This window comes from Tursiops truncatus, chromosome 2 (assembly GCF_011762595.2).
Source record: "Tursiops truncatus isolate mTurTru1 chromosome 2, mTurTru1.mat.Y, whole genome shotgun sequence".
Lineage (NCBI taxonomy): Eukaryota > Metazoa > Chordata > Mammalia > Artiodactyla > Delphinidae > Tursiops > Tursiops truncatus.
In genome coordinates this window covers 129140601-129157172 of record NC_047035.1, presented here as the reverse complement: position 1 = coordinate 129157172, position 16572 = coordinate 129140601, and the positions used below count along the sequence as shown (strand labels likewise).

The 16572-nt window shown below is 53.6% G+C and overlaps 1 long non-coding RNA gene across 1 annotated transcript; it reads left to right on the top strand.

Moving 5' to 3' along the window:
• Positions 1-691: 691 nt before the first annotated feature.
• LOC141278055 (uncharacterized) lies at positions 692-4037 on the top strand. The gene is made up of 2 exons (XR_012330262.1): positions 692-1064; positions 2983-4037. It is a non-coding gene; the product is annotated as an uncharacterized lncRNA (long non-coding RNA).
• The last annotated feature ends 12535 nt before the right edge of the window (positions 4038-16572 follow it).

The following is a 16572-nucleotide window of genomic DNA, read 5'->3' as shown; positions in this document are numbered from 1 at the left end:
TCCCGGACAGCCCCTGAATCCTCAGCAGGAGCCACGCCCAGGACGGCGATCACCTGCAGCGCTGGGGCTGGGACTTTGCCCCCATCATCGTCCCTGCCCTCCTCCCCACTCCCCTTAGGCTGATTGATATTCTTGGATGTGGACCCCTTTGAAAAGGACAAATGTCAATACAGACCATCCATCCCCTCTTGCTTTCTAATTGTGTGTCGGAGCGAGGAGGGACCCAGGCGCAGGCCCAGCGGCGCGTGTTACGCGGCCTGCGTTGTACTGTAATCACCAAAACCTTGGCCTAATTTACAGCTAATAGATCTCGAGCTAGGGAGTCGGGAAGAAATCAGTGGCCCAAGGAGCTGATTTAAGCTTTGGAAGGATCGGAAATTAAGAGACTGGAAGGAGGATGTGATTCATATTATTCTCTCCCCCTCCCCCTCCCACACAGGACCAGGCGTCTCCCGGCTCGGCTTTTGGGGATGCAGCCCTTAGCTCTCCGCGGCCTGTGTCCCTGTCGCTCGCTTCCCTCGATCGGGACCACTGGGCGTCTGGGGCGCCCTTCCGTGCGCTCAGACCCCGCGCCCTCCGCCTGGCTTCTCCCAGCCCCCGAGAGGAGGCGCTGGCGCCCGGGTCGGCCTCTGATCCCTCCCAGCCGGCGTCCCGGAGCCCCCATTCACAAAGCCCCGCTTGGAGGAGACGACACACACACGCACACACACACACACGCACGCACACGCACACGCACACAGCGAAGAGGGGAGCTTGATCTTGTCTCATTGGTGTCTCGGGCCTGAAAGGAAAATCGTTTGGGTAAACAGCCAAGCTTCCAGGCTTAACGCCCGGCTCCCGCCTCCGCCCCCTCCCCCTCCCCCCTCCGCCTCCCCCACTCCCCTTCCACCCCACCCGCCACCCACACTCCGCGCCGCAGCCGGGCCCCGAGCGAGCTCCGCGCGGCGGGCCGGGAGCCCAGGGCTCCCGGGTTCAAAGGGCCGCGGCCCTGAGGGGATGCCCTTCTCGCTGTGCCCCGGGGGGCAGAAGCAGACTGCAGGGCGGTGGGACCGGCCCGGGCCACGGTAGGAACCGCGAAACCTCCCGCTTCCCTAAATAGAGCTGGTCCCGCGGGAGGGCGCCGGGGAGTTCGGAGCCCGGAGGGACCTTTTCGCCAAGACCAAGCGGAGGCCGACCCCCGGGCCCAAGCTGGGCCTGGGCGGCCCCGGCGGGTACCCTGAGCCCCGGCAGGCGTTCCCAGGCAGGTGTGCAAGTGTGTGCACGACCGCGGGCGGGGGCGGTGACCCTCTGCAGGCCGCGTGGCGCTCCGCACACCCCGGGGTGATTACCGGGTCCCCACCTCCCTCCAAACGGGGCGGCTCCTGGAAAAGCCTTTAATCTGATATGAAGCGTTTTCCGAAGTTAGATTCTTTCCGAAAGGAGAGTTCTTCACTTAACTGACTGTAAACATAATGAATAGTTATTAACATGCAAAAAAAAAAAAAAAGCAACCTTTGTGGTGTTTAAAAGGTTACTGCTCTCTCCCTAGCTCATACTCTCAAGCATGGAAAGAACCTTGAAATCTGAAAATATTCTGATTAGATTATTAGACTTGATTATACGGTGACCCCCCCTTCTTCTAATGAAATTCCTCTCTCTTCTCCTTTCCTCTCTCTCTTGTTCTCTCTCTCTCTTTCTCCTTCTCCCAGTCTCAATCTTGCTCTAATCCAGGAGTCATTAGCAACACCCTCTGGCTACATGTTTTGCATCAGTGAAACATTGTGACATAGTTGTAATACAAACTCTGTCGCCTTGCACTGCATCTTGCGGTAGGAAGTGTAATAGCAATAAAAATCATTTTTCATCTCTAGGCATTATTCGGTGGAAAAAACAAACCCCAGAAAATCTTAATGTGAGAAGTGGAGGGGGTGGAGGAGAGAGAAATGAAAGGAGGGAAGAGAAGGAGGGAGGGAGAAAGAGAGAGAGAAGAAAAACCTTTCCAATTTAGACTGCTCGAAACTAGAGACACATTGATTCAAGCATATTATTTTCTCTGCTTTCCTCTTCTCTGGTTTTGTCCCTGGTCCCCATGGCTGTCCCTCAGTGGACCCCTGGACCCTCTCAGGAATTGCCTCTTAGTTCCCAGGATATCTCAGCAACTCCCTTCTCCCCCAGCACAGCATCCCTTTGGGCGAGAAAGCCCCAGGACTCCCAGGGTCTGGGCCACCCCTTCTCAACTGTCTGGGGTGAGGAATCCTTATTCAAATCCTGCTAAGAAATTGGGGCCTCTTTCCTGTATTGTATCTCAGGAATGTTTCCTTGCCTGATGAAGAAGGGACAAACCACCCAGCAAGCCAACCTGTCTATTTTCCTGACGCAGCCCTATAATTTCTGAGCAAGGGCTCTCTGAGAGCCTCCTAATCTTCAGTGAGGAGTACTGCCTCCTTTGCCTGCTGGCCCTTTGGGAACTCACCCTGCCAACTTAGGGAGGGCAGAGTTTCAGAGAAATGGTCTCTATGTTGGATTTGCTTAGGCAGGGAAATGCAGGGGCTTACACACCACCACGTGCACACTCCCCCACCCCGCCCACACCATAGTTCCCAGTTCAGCAATCATTCCATATGGGATCCGCCGAGTTCCTTTAAACAAAAACAAACTTGCGTCAAAACTAAATTAGAAAAAGTTTCTGTACCTGCCTGAAAACAAAGAAAACACACAAATTTTATCAACATAAGGTATACACTCTATTTTTAACAGGAAAAATCTTTTTTGTGTGTGAAAATATTTTACTATAACCCTATCTCTGGGACAGTGCACTTTGAAAACAAATTGAACAAATTCACATATGAGTTAAATTTTCTGTATATTTTTAGTTTTGTGGACTTAAGAGTAGGGCAAAACTCCTAAGTTACCAACTGGATAAAATAGGGTCAAACTTGCACCTTAGAGAGAAATGCTGTGTGATTTGTAACTCTTGCCGTTCCTGTTTTCACTGGCCCACAGGTGTACAAGTTAGGGGCTGCATTTTGTGGTTATTTTGTCAGCAGAGCCAAGGGCTGCAGGGAACAAGTCCCAGTAGGCTGGCGACTGGCATGGCGCAGCCCCCCTGATGTCCGTCTGATCAGAATGAGTGGATTTCGGTGGAACTCGTAATTGGGAAGGGATGACTTCATAAGCACCCGCCTCATGGGAGATATCTGCATTGGCAATAGCTGAGTGGCCCGAAACACACGGCGGCCCCAACCCGTGGCAACCCGTGGCCTCCGAGAGGACATCGCTCATTTATTTTATCTTTTCTATGAAAGCAGCATCACAATTTAGACTTGGAGATATTGTACTTATATATTTGTTCCTCTTTCTCCTGTTATTTGCCCTTTATCCCAGTGCAGACATTACGGGATATGTCGGTCACAGATCACGGGTTTTAATTGGTGGGAAGAAGGCCTGCGCGTTTCGGCTTCTCTTAAGGTTTAGATGAAGGAAAAACTCCGGTGACGGTCAAGTTAGGCAGGAGGCTGGGCGGCATGTCCGCGTAATTCCAGTTTCTGCAGCGAGGTGGCGCTCCAGGGTACGGCAGCGCGCCGGGCTGTCCGGCGCCGAGCGGCGTGGCCGCGTTCCCGCAGTGAGGCGGCGGCCACCGAGCATCGTTCACGCCGGCTTCCTTTCGCCTCGGCGTCAAAAGTCGGGGAGCGCTCAGACCCGCTAGGCCGACCTGTCCTCGGGGTGGGCGAAGGCCCGAGGCCACGACGGGGAAGCTGGCGGCGGCAGGGAACGCGGCGGGACCCAGGCCGGGGCACATTCCGGGCGCCTTGGCTCCGGGGAATCTCTGAAGTCCGTATTCGCGGTGGGACCCGGGCGGGGCCGGTGCAAGGGTGCGGGGCCCGCAAAGCCCGGGGACCACGCGCGGGGTCAGCCTTGGTCCAGTCGTGGAAGGCCGAACCCAAACACACCGAAGGAGTCGCCCAGCTCCTTCTCCCCGGGCTCGGGAGACTTCGCTTCTTTTTTTTCTCCCCCTGCTTTTTTTAAAATTAATATAAAATAAAGGAAAGAAAATCTAATGCATTCGTTATTGGTTTGTCCCCAAACTAGGTAGTTTTCCAGTTTGATAGGTTTTTCTTTTTCCTTTCCTTTCCTTCTCATTCTTTACATTTTTCCCTTTCGTCCCCCCCCCCCCCCCGTTTTTCTTTCTTTTCTTTCTTTATTCTTTTTAAAACCTACTTCTGAGAGCTGGTACCTTGTGGGTGGGTGGGTGAGAGAGAGGAAGAGAGAGAGAGAGAGATTAACACCAGCCCTGGAATACCCAGAATTGGGCAAATGGCAGCGAAATTGAAGAAGAAACTATTTTGATTTATTGAACTACTTCCATACATGCGATTTCATTTTCACACAATTGCCTTCCGTGGGTATCTCACAAGCTCTAAGTCAAAGACGACTGGGAGGAAATGCTTTTCACTCTGTCACTCTCAACTTGTGGTTGTTGGGCCCATTACGACCAGTTTGGAAAAAATACTAGAAATAATAATACTAATAAATAGTCACGATGAACAGCATTTCCATCCTGCATGAACTTTCTCCTACGTAGCTCTGTGCCTGGATCTCTGGGACCCGGGCGACACGCGCAGCCATTTAGGCTGGGCCCTCTTTTCAACAGTTTGATCCACTGGAGGGCCCTGCCTCGAGAGCTGCCCCCTTACCCGGTGGCTTTGGGTGCCCGGCCTGGGCCCTGGCCGCCACCGGGAAGCTTTCCTGAGGCTGCACCCGGTCGCTGACTTGTCACCAGCTGCACTTCTTCTTTTAGTCCGTACTTTTGGCCACCTCACCTTCCTTGAAGTTTCCTGGTATAAACGCAGGAAATTTCGGCATTAGGAGTCTGCAGAAACTCAGAGGGTCAGGTCATGAGGAATGTTAACGTGGCGACCAAGGATTATAAACATGATCTAAAAGTCTCTTCCAATTCATTTCTTCAAGTATTTATTTGAGTTAAGCGATGAAAAGTGACAGTTGTGAAATAGACAGCATTTAAAAGTAATGAAGTCAGATGAGGATTTAACCTGTCGATTGCTATAAATCAACTTTGAAAAAGACAAATTAAGAATATTACTTGGGCGCCTAACCGCCAGCATTCGCTGTGCGGGCTGCAGACCCTGAAATCTGCTTGCTATTGCCCTGGGAGCAGCGGCCCCGCAAGGCTCTGAGATTGGAGCTTGGCCCTTGGGTGACTGAGCGGTCCTGGGACTTGCGCTGCCTGAACATGACATTTTGGCAGAGGTGGGTGTCCACTTCCCCTCGGACTTGGGCAGATTTGGGCCACCGCAGTGTGTCTTGGGCAGGTGACCCCAGCCCTCAGCACAGCTGGAAGTTCAGAGGGGCCGCCACCCACAGTAAATGCCATGATATAGATGGGCGCTTAGCCCAGCTCCCCGCCCAGCTGAGGGTGCCAACTTCCTCCAGCCGAGCGGAGAAAGGCCGGGGCCTGCCTGACCCCCAACCCTGGCCTGCCTTAACTAACCCTTTGGAAATGGCGGCAGAGGCAGGGAGGAAGGTGAGGAAGAAGAGCAGGAAACTAAATTTCCCAGGGGCCCAGGGATCCTGGGGGTGGGGTGAGGAGGGGAGGGGAGGGAGGTGCTTCGGGTTCTCAGTGACATCAAATGGCCTTATCTACAAGGGAACCCGGAAAAGAAAGGGACCGAGACAGGCATCCGGAGGTCTTGTGATGGGGAGAACGATCTTAGTTCTCCACCTGCCCCAGTCAAGGGGTTCAGATATGGCTTCTAAGGAAGGTGAACTGGTGGGGTGTTTTGAAATAAACTGGACACAATTTCTTGGAGATCTTAAGTTTCCCACAACTGCAATTTTAGTCAAAGCCAGGCTTGGGGGGACAGTCCCCTTCCCAGTGACTTCACCCCCAGGTCCCCATCCCACCCCAAGTCTGAAGGAGCATGCCCGGAGCTTCTGGCCCTCTGGGTTAGCTAGGGTCTCTTTCCTCCAACACTTCTCCCAGATGAGGAGGGCATAGAGGTTCCCCCCTTTTCCTTTGCCCCTCTCCGACGTTGCTTCTTGGAGAAGTCGGGCATCCGATATCCTCCCGGGAGAGGCGCCGCTCTGCTGGAGCACCAGCAACAGGTCCTATGCACTTTATCCCCTGAGTCCTCCACCTCTTTCCCTCTCCATCCTCACTTCTTGGGTCAACTGAGAAGAGGGAGTACCTCTCTTTTGCTCTGTCCTGGGACCACCGAGCGCAACCCAAGGAAAGTGAGGAGACGGCGCCCGAGTTTGGGGGCAAGTGCCAGGCCACTTGGCTCTTAGAGACGTTCTGTTGCCCCCGCCTTAGCCCTGCTCTGAATTCTGACTCTAGGCTGGAGGCTGTGACTCAGAGGACTGAGGATGAGACCCAGGAGAAAGTGATTGGGAGAGAGCGCGAAGAGGACCACACCCTCCCCAGGGACAGTCACTAGCGACGTGGGGGCAAGTTGGGCTGGTGGCTCCACTCGGCCCATCGTGGCCTGCGACGCCACCTCGCGGCCTGGGGGCCTGCTGCCGACCTCGTGCAGCGTCCTCTCCCCCTTCAGGTCGATTTCCCTTCTCTACAGACCGCGACTCGGGGAAGGAGGCGCCCCACCCGGGCGCACAGGGCTCCCGCACTTCCCGCGCCCAGCCCGCCCTCCGGGTCAGCCGGGCTGGAACCCGGCGGCTGGGACCCCGCCGTCGGCTGCGCGGCCACCACCCTCCGCCCGCCCCGCTGGCGCCAGGGTTCCCAGTGTCCCAGGCTGGGGCATGAGGGGCACAGGGCACGTCCGGACCCGCCGGGGTGGAGGGTGGAGAGCGGGGACGGCAACTTCCAGTTTCCGGCCGGGCGGAGGGAAACTCGTCGGAGGGGGCAGGTAGAGACTCCTCCTCCACTCCGCCCCGAGGCAGCCGGACGCGGCGAGCAGCGCTTCTCCGCCCGCCCGAGCGTTTCCATAAATCAGGCTGCTGGCAGGCTGCTAATTAGCTCAGGCCGAAAAGAATAGGAAGAGGGAGAGTCCAGTAGCGCTCGCTGGGGTGGGGTGGGAGCTCAGTAGGTGGGAGATCAGAATTTCCCGGGGACCAACAGGAGAGTCCTTGGGACACGTCAGCAGCCCCCGCGGAGGCCACTGCAGGTCACTCCCTCCGCCCCCCACTCCCAGCCAAGGCCTCCAAGCTGGGCCTCCAGATCACCAGCCCCCAGCACTGAGCGCACCTCGATGTTCGACCCGGCCCGCCCACCCACGCCGACTCCCCCTCTACCCCTCGCTGAGCCAGCCCCGCGCTAATTAACTCTCCCCTCACCCCCTGCAATATCGCAGGACTTTCACAACTCATCCCCGAATGTTTCCTCAAGGAGGGTCAGTCACCTCAAGGCTTTTGGAATAACGGGGTTCTCCCAGGGATGGAGGATGGTGTGGGATAGGATGTTGTAAACCTGTTCTTCCTCGCCCAATGAAAAGGCTAGACGGGTCATTCAAGATTAGAAATAACAGTAAAGTTGGATTATTGATTTCCATGTAAATCCAGAGCAGAGGACGCAGCGAGTGAGAGCAATTACTGTTTATTTTCTCTCTTTTCCTCCACTACCCTTCTCCCCGTCCGCCTGGCTCTGGTCCCCCCGCCACCCCCCCCCAGTCCTCCCCGCCCTCCGCCGGGAAGGGACTCTGCGATGACATCACCGCGGAGACGCGCGGCCTCCCCGCCCCCGGCCCCGGGACCCCAGAGCGGAGATTGACAGGTGTCGCTCGCAAGGACAATGCTTTCCAGGTGTCACCATCACAGTCTCAGCCCTCTCAACCTGCCCTTTCTACCCCCTTCACTTCCAACTCTGCTGCCCCTCTATTTCTCCTCAGAGAGAAGCCCTCTCATCCCCGCCCCCCCCCCCCCCGCTCCAGCTCCTCGCATCTGGGCAACGGGGCCCGGGTCTGGAGATGCGGGCAGGGGTGGCGGGGTCTCTGCCTGCTGCCTGCCGCGGGGCGGCTGGGAGATGCCAAGACCATCAGTAAGGGGCCAGGCGGCGATAGCCCGAGTGGGCAAAGAGGGAACGTGTGTGTATTTTAAAGGAACCAGAGCGGTCTCTGGACTTCCCTGCCTTCGCTCTCCATCCTCTCCCCCACCCCGACAGACACACACACATAATATAACAGACGCGAAGATAATCCTGCCATCTGGCAAATCCCAAATTTGGCGACCAAGCTCTGAAAGCCACGGCGAAGTGTCATCCTGGGAGTAGATGCCTAGTCCTGCCCGGCTCTCCGGAGCTGGGACGAGGGCTCTGAGGTCTGCGCCTGCACCTGCCCGTACCTCGGCTGGATCCTCTATCCCTGCCCGGACCCCACAGATTTTGTGAAGTTTTCCTTCCTCAGTGGACAGAGGCTCTGGGGGTCGGGAATGAGGACGCAGGAATTTTGCCCCCCCCCCCCAGTTCCCACCAATACTGCTTCAATGAGCTAAAACCCAAATTCGGCTTCATTATGTAACACCAAATGTAATTTATAGCTGGGCAGCCAGTCGGCGGCGATTTAGATCATTTGGTGATAAGGATCACACTTATTAGATTTCTTCAAAGCCGATGGGGGTTTTCTTTTTTTTTTTAAAGGAGGGCATTTGTGCTAAATTGCCCAGTGCTGGTGTGATAACTGTCAAAAGTTTGACATCAAAAGAGCTAATATTATTCAGTTACTAGAGAAGCTGTCTGTCTAAATAAGAATATCTTAATTACTGCATGACAAAGGTAGGAAGGGGTCGGATCTGAAAAGGGGAGAGGCATTCAGCCACTCCTTTTGATGCTCTATCTATATTAGACCAATGTGCCGCTCTTAATCAGGCCTAGTCCGATTTCTTCTCCTCTCCCCGTCGGTCCTCTGAACTTTATAACTATATGTAAACACGTTGTCAGTGGGGACATAATCTCAGGTTCTTATTAGAAGAAATTTCCATCCTTTCCCGTTCTAGATTAGCAGTGGAGTCCCTCCATCAATGAAGGGACTAAGGTTTCGTGGACAATAATGTGGCAATTGTTGATGGTTTGTGACCCATAAAATGTGGAGGTGACTGTTCTGGCTTTGGTATGTAATTATGCAAAACACTTACCATAAAGGCTTGCCATTCGATCTAATGGCAGTCCCTGCGGTCTATTTCAAAAAGGGAGGGTCTATGTACAGAGAGAGAAAAGTAACATTTGTTTTAACACAGGTTTTATGGGGGGGATAGATAAATACAAACACATCGCAACGCCGCCCAAAGTATTTTTTCGAGTCAAATTAAAATAATTACGAGGGGATTTAATAAGTTAATCATAGCAACACGGCCCATCCAAACACAGAGGGAGGGTCGTTCAGGCTTCAGCCCACCACCTCCCCGACCTGGGACTGGGTTTGTGGGTGGCGATTCACCTCCTGCTCATGCAGGGTGGTGTGCGGCTCTGTCTCAGCTCAGTCCACCTGGGCGACTGGCTAGGATCTAAAGCTCAGTCTGGGGCTGAGATTGGGGGAGGGGTGGGCTAAGTCCCCACCCCCAAATCTTTTCCACAGAATTATTTGACAGAAGGCATTTTAATAAACCAGTTCTCTCCCAAGAAGCCCTCCCCCACATTCCCTTTGCCTCTAGTGCCCTCAAGCCCCCAGGATTTAGGGGCCCACAGAAAGGCTGGTGGCAGGGGATGCCGGGGCAGGAAGGGGTGCCCGGCTGATTTGGGTAAGATGTCTAAACGCAGCGTCCAAGCTCAGGGTCGTCAGCTCGGGGGCCGACTTCCAGCAGCTAAAGCAGCACCTTTCCAAGCCACCTGAGGGTTTTTCTTTTCTTTCTTTCTTTCTTTCTTTCGTTCTTTCTTTCTTTCTTTCTTTCTTTCTTTCTTTCTTTCTTTCTTTCTCTCTTTCTTTCTTTCTTTTCTTTCTTTCTTTCTTTCATAATAGAAGGAATTAAAAAGGGCTTGAAGGAGGAGAGGTGGAATGAGATGGGAGGGTGGTCACCGGTCCCGACCCAGCCCTAGCCGCTGGCTAAAAAGCAAGCGTTTCTCTGTAATACCACGGGCCCCCACCCTGCCTGGAGAGGAACCCCCCGCACTCGGATCGGCTCTGCGTCCAGCTCGGCGGCCTCGCTGCCCGCCGCGCAGTGACGTTGCAGTGTGAGCCCGGCAGAGGCAGGCAACAGGGGATTTTTTCAAGGGGAAATGATGATTAAAAGGGAGAATCATCTAAATATCAAAGTGACATATGGGGAGACCTGGAAAAAATATTTAAGCTATTGAAAAGCAAATAAAGAAGCAGGCACTTAGGCTGGGAAATTAAATGTTATGTTTAAGATGGTGCTTTTGTGCGGGCTTGAAGATTTCCGATTCATGTACACATAATAAACACTCAGGTTTGTCATCTGGAGGTGCAAATCTGAAAGATATTCCAACAAATGAAGTGCTGGCAGAGAGAGGAATAAAGAGATCGGCGCCTGTCAGGGGTCAGGCAGCCTGAGATTGCTTCTAGAGATCTTTTGAAAATTTCACACGATTGAAGGCTTAGGGGCTTCACTGTGCTTGCATTTCAAACTCAGATCAGTGGGATCACAATCAAAAATAGAGGTCTGGAAAATTTTGATGCAAAGATGGCCACGGGCTGCAGCATTTCGCTCACTAGCTCACTCTCTCTCTCCTTTTTTTTTTTTTTTTTTTTCTTTCCAAGACAGACACCCTGACATGGCTGTGATCCTTTGGATGACAGAGTTGTCAGAAAAGAAAGAGAAAATTGCATCTTGTCTCGTAACTTCCTTTCAGTCAAAGGAATTTAGGATCTTATTTCCAATAACAGAGAAAAATGATTATTTTCTGGCAGGCAAAGGACTCTAGCTCAGAAGAGTTTTGGATTTCATGATTAGTTATTTACTCCTAGACATTTAGGTCTGGGGTCTCCTCTTCATTTATCCAGAGTATTAAGATGATTTCTCATTCAGCTTGTGTTCCTACATTACATTAAAATTTCTTACCACTGTCAATCTTATGCAAGTTCGGGTGGATAAACAAAAGTATATACTTACACATACATATGTATATGCACACACAACTGTAATTGTTAAACCTGGAGACTGGCCTAGCTGCTTCATATTTTGTGGGATTTCGTGCTCACTCATATTTCGTCCACCCCTCAAGATGTCAGCACTTTCTGATTCAAACAGGACACAGGAAAATCAACTGTCTCTGTGATTGATCCATGGCGGGCAGGGGGAGAAAATAAAGGAACTGGGGAGGGTGGGTTCTATGAGAACAGTTCTAAGGAACTCTGAAATGGGACCAGGCTGAGTAGATGCAAAGAAGCTGGTTTGACAGGGCTGTAGAAGACTTTGCGAACAAGCATAAATAATGCCAATTATGCTAAAGTTGGAGCCATCTAAAATCAATTTCTATTAGTTGGGCAGACTTTAGGAAGAGAAAAAAAACAAGGACTAATTAATCATCAATTTGCCAATTTTAATTTTTACCTAGCTGTGTTAGATAAACGACAATGTACTTTGGGGAAATAATCTAAATTATAGTTGGGTTTCATTAAGTCTGAGACCAGGATGAGCAGAAATTAGATTGCTGAGAACTTCTCTGAAGGGCATGTATTAAGAGCAGTGATCCCACAGTGGAGGAAGAGACCGGAATAAAGAATGTCTCCTTATCCCTGAATTATGGAGTCAAACCACTTAAGAATGTGTGTTCTTTAACAGGTGGGCAGACAGGGAAAACTGTAAGAGTTGCTCTAACTGGTTTCACAAGTTCAAATCCTTGATTCCTCTAGTTTCTGTAAATTGGAGCAGCCGCTGCCAGCGCCTTGGAGTTGGGGAGTGGCGGCAGGACCCGGGAGGCCGCTGGGCCGGTGGGACAGGCCTCAGCTGTGGAAGCTTTCTCTCCTATGCCAGGCCGAGGGGGAGAACTTGGCTTCTGGAGCCCCGGATTTAGTGATTACAGAAGGAAGGCGGGGAAAAGTAGACTGCCCCTCAGACCTCACATTTAGAGCCTTAGCAGACACCCAAGTTGCCAGGGCAGAACGTCCCACTCTGGAGGTTTAAGGAGGGAGTGGCCCCATGTCGACAGGGCAGCCGCTACTCTCAGATCAGCTTCTCCAATATATATATTTTCCAGACCCACAGTAAAGGAATAGACAGCAGGTCCTAAGTATAACTTTTAAAAACTTGAGCAGAGATGCAAACGAAGGGGAGCCTTCTCTTTGCAAGAGGGCCACCCACTGGGCTCTCAATCTCGCTCTTTTTCTGTCTTCTACGAGGGACCAAGGCCCCCAGCTGGGCTTTAAAAGCGGGGTTTTGCACAGTGAATACGGTGGGGCCTATCCTGGCTCCCAGGAAAATCGCTTAGAGTAAAAAAGGGCAGGCGGGATAACGGGCAGAAAGCAGGGGAGGCAGGAGGGGATCCTTGGCCGAATGGAAACTGTGCCGCCTCCGAGCCGGAGCCGCGCGCAGGCCCCAGCGGGGAGGGGCACAGCGGGGCGAGGATTCGGCGGAGATCAACGCCACCGTGGGCGCGCCGAGTGCCCGCGATAGCCCCTGCGTCAGGCTGGAGAGGGTTCGAGGCTCCTCCGGTGGGACGTGGGAGTTCTTGGGGTAACCTTCCCTGCAGAATGTAGAGCTGGCAGGAGGCTCCATAAAAACAAACAAACAAACAAAAAACATCATGAAGATGCGGTCTTGAGGGCCGCCTGCTTTGCCCACAACAGAGGGGTTTTCTCGGGCCTGAAGGGGAGGTGAAACTCATGCATCTCGGATCCCACCTGGGACCCGCGAGGAATGCCCCTTCTGCAACCTATTAACCAGGAACTCCGGGACGGGGTGGGGGGGAGGTGGAAGAGGGCGACAACTCCAAGTGAAAGGCTGCGGGTGACCTCCCGGTCCTCATGTTCTACCATCTCCAGTCCTGGGAGCTGAGGACACGAGTAACCTTCTCGCCGTCCTATTCTCGCCTTGAAAAAAAAAAAAAAAAAAGAGTGAGGTCACAGGGGAGAACGGCAAAGTGGAGGTCAGAGGCTTCAGGGAGCTTGAAAGGAACCCGTGCCTCTAGGTTTTAAAGCATACTAAGCCGAAAACAGCCCAAGCGCCTCTGGCAGCCCATGGGCCAGAGCTCGGTATGTCTAGGACAGCGCGGGCGCCGAGCACTCTGCTCCCGAAGCGTCCCGGGCCAACCCCTGGGCTGGGCCCCGCGCGCCTCTGCCTGTCCGGCCTTGAGTCAGGAGACCCTGAGTGCACCCCTCTTCTCAGCTTCTGGATCCCTTCGGACAGGGTGGCTGTGGGGGGCGCTGCCAAAGGCAGGGAGAGCGCGGGGCTCAGGTGGACAGCTCCGCGGCACTGGAGGTTGGGCGCCCACGGCCGGGGCCCCATTCCAACCCCTAAGCCGCACGCTCTGCCCGCTCCAGGAGTGAGACATGCAAACATTCCCGGGCCTAGCCGAATGCTGGAGAGGGGAAAAATGGAGCGACCAGAGACATCTTCCGGCTGTGTTACCACTGGCGCGGAAAACTGAGCGTTTCCAACGTTGGAAACCTCCCGTGTGCTGGGAGAGACCGGCCTCGCGGGGCGGCGAGAAAGCAGTCGAATTCCGTCATTGCCATCTTGACCTTTTCTAAAATGATGTTTTTTTAAAAAATTATGAAACTAAGAACTCCAGGCGAGGCAACTCCTTTCTTCCCGTTTTGATACGACATCCACTAAATAAAATCCGCTTTTAAGCCGTTTATACTCTAACTTCAAAGGAACACATGTTAATTTTACCTTTATTTAAATTATTGCCCGGCTGACTTGTGAGGGGTTCTTCCCCTCCTCCAGCCCTCCCTCTAGATTTTAACATATGGAGTACTGTAATGATTCAGCACCACTCTGAAAAGCAGGCAGCTTTTTTGTTGATATCATTAATTAATATCACTTTTGTTGAGATTGTTAATTTCATGGAACCCTCTTTAAAGTTTAGCCTGAAATGCACGTGCCAGGACACAAATGGCGAGTGTGTCGGTTATCTCCAATGACCTCTAAGTGGCGACACACCAGGAACAGACCCGACGTCTCCCTGGGTCTCCATGGTCTGCTCCTGCAGACCATGCCATGTGGGATTTCGTGGCACGATCTCCTGGTGCCCATGGCTCCTTGATCTAAGCCCAGGCATGAATATTTTTACGCTAAGCACGCCCAGGTGACCACACTCCCAGGTGGTTTGCCACTTGGGACTAAAACTCTGTTCCTTGAAGGCAAGGGCTGTAGACGTGGAGGGAAACACGGGGAACTTCAGGCGACCTTTTTGACACCACGTCCAGTTTCTAGGATCTCGTGCCAATTTCTCAGTGTGTTTCTGTCCAGATAGACTAAGTTCTTTGAGTTAATTAACCTGTGGTCCAGCTACGATTAATACAGAGCGAAGAAAAGACAGAAAGAGGGGGAATTAGAAAGAGGAGAGGGAAATAAATAGCGTGCCTTTAGCGGCATTCCTTTATACCGGTCGGCCACAGTTAGTTACCGACTTTCCAGCCGCGAGGACGCTATGCGCCATTTACTGTAATTGAATTGCTGTTATAACACCTTTCAGAGGGACAGCAATGCGTTTCAAAAAAGTTGCGCGCGCGGCCTGAGGCTGCCTGTCCTCCTCCTGCCGTCGTCGGCCGCCCGCCAGGCAGAGCTGCCCCTCGGGGATTGGGGACACAGGGCTCGATGTGCCCCCGGGCGGAGCTGGAGGAACCCGGCCCCTGGTGAATCCAGCCCAGGGCGTCCGTAGCCCGGCAGATACTCTGGGACTCTGGGGATACAGGGGACCCCGAGAGAGCCGGAACCCGAAGCCTAAACTGAATAAGGGATGAGGCATAGGACCTGGAATTGCAGAAACTGGGGAAATCAGTATGCATGGGGGTAATCTCCGAGCCACCAAGGCCTCTGCCCTCACTCTTCCATTGGATTTGGATTCTCCGGCGCTGCCCGGGGTGCTTAGACGGCACTACCTTCCCCTCCCCCATCCCCCAGACTTGGCCTGGCCTCTCTGGGGACCTGCTTGCCCTGAGGAAAGAGGAAAGTTTCCTGCCCAGGGCTAGGAACCAGAGGTTGGGGCCGGGTGCTGAGATGCCCTGTCGTGTGTCCCCCCCCCACCCCCACTCCGACTCTGATAGATCTCCCCAGCCTCGGATTTTGGCCACGCGGTTCTGGGCAAAGCCTCGAAGGCAGCAGGATTCATCACCTCGGTCTCTTGGCAAAAGCCTCTGGCTTCCTTCCTTGTCTCCCCTATCCCTCAGCAGTGTCCTTGCTGAGACCTCAGGCCCAGCCAATTCTTTTCTCCGGTACCCCTCACTCCCTGCTGGCCCGCTCTTGGGCTCCACACAGCTTTCTAGGCGCAGAGAGCAAACTTTATTCATATGCGTATCCCTCCCAGCCCCAGGACAGCAAAGGTCTCCCAGCCTTCAGCGCAGCCTTTGGCTTGGTCTCCAGGAGAGTAGCAGGTTGAAAGAGAGAAATGTATGTGAGTGTGTGTGTGTAAGGGGAGTGCAAGGGGATCTCCCCACCCTACCGCCCCGAGTAAGATCTCTATGGCTAGTTTAAAGAGGCTAGGAAAAGAGAAAGGTGAAAACTAGAGGCTAGACTGTGTTTCACAGGCCCTGGGAGGTGAGCAGAGTACTTCTGGGACCAGAGCACTCGGCGGTGAGAATAACCCGCGGATCCGAGCAGCCTCAGACTCATCTATACGGGTCAGCCAGGGAAGCTGAGGCTCCCCCAACCACCCAGCGCCGTACGGGCGAGGATCAGTGAGGCTCAAAGAACTGTCCAAGGGGGATTGGGACGGAAACCAGAGGGCAGAACAGGGTAGAAGGAGCAACTGCTCGAGGGGAGAAGGAACGCCCTGGGGTTTGGCCCTCAGCGACAGAGTGGGGAAGCCTTATGGCCTTCGTTTGGGGTACACCTAACCGGTGTGTGTGTGTGTGTGTGTGTGTCCCTGCATACGCGAGGTGGTGGTGGTGAGAGGGAGACACTGGGGGGGCAGGGGGAAGGGGTGGCTTGGCATGCACGCACATCAGTGTGACTCCAGTTGACCTTGTCTTTTCCTGGGGGATCTCTAGCTTCCTCCGGGGCTTGCTAGACATAAAGTTTTCTTCGGAACCAAAAAGTCTATTGTTCTCGGAGGCATCCAGCAATGAGAGCAAGCATGTGCTCTGCGGCCCTGAGAGCTGGGGTGCATTCACCCCTTCCCCCACCCACGCACAACACCTCGCCGCCTACGTCTGCTTTTCTGCAAAACCAAGTTCTTTGCCTTTCCGGTGTGACCAGGAGATGGGATGGGGAGGATACCTTGCCCTTGGTCTCCCTTGGCCTCCTGAACAATTAGGGGTGGAGTTAGGGAGGGCGATACAATCTGCAAGAACTCTGCAAAGTGACTTTAATGGGGAGGCCTCGGGAATGTTGGGGGTAAATTGCCTCAAGGCTCAGTTGAGAACAGGAGAAAAAAGCAGGTCCCATCCGCCGGTATCTGGACCCAGTTTTCTTTGCCGGGAACCGAGGTCTCTTCGGTTTGCGCTTCGGAGTCTTGGAGACAGAACAGGTTCGCGCCTGCCTCGCTCCGCTTCTTGGCGAGGGCGAGGA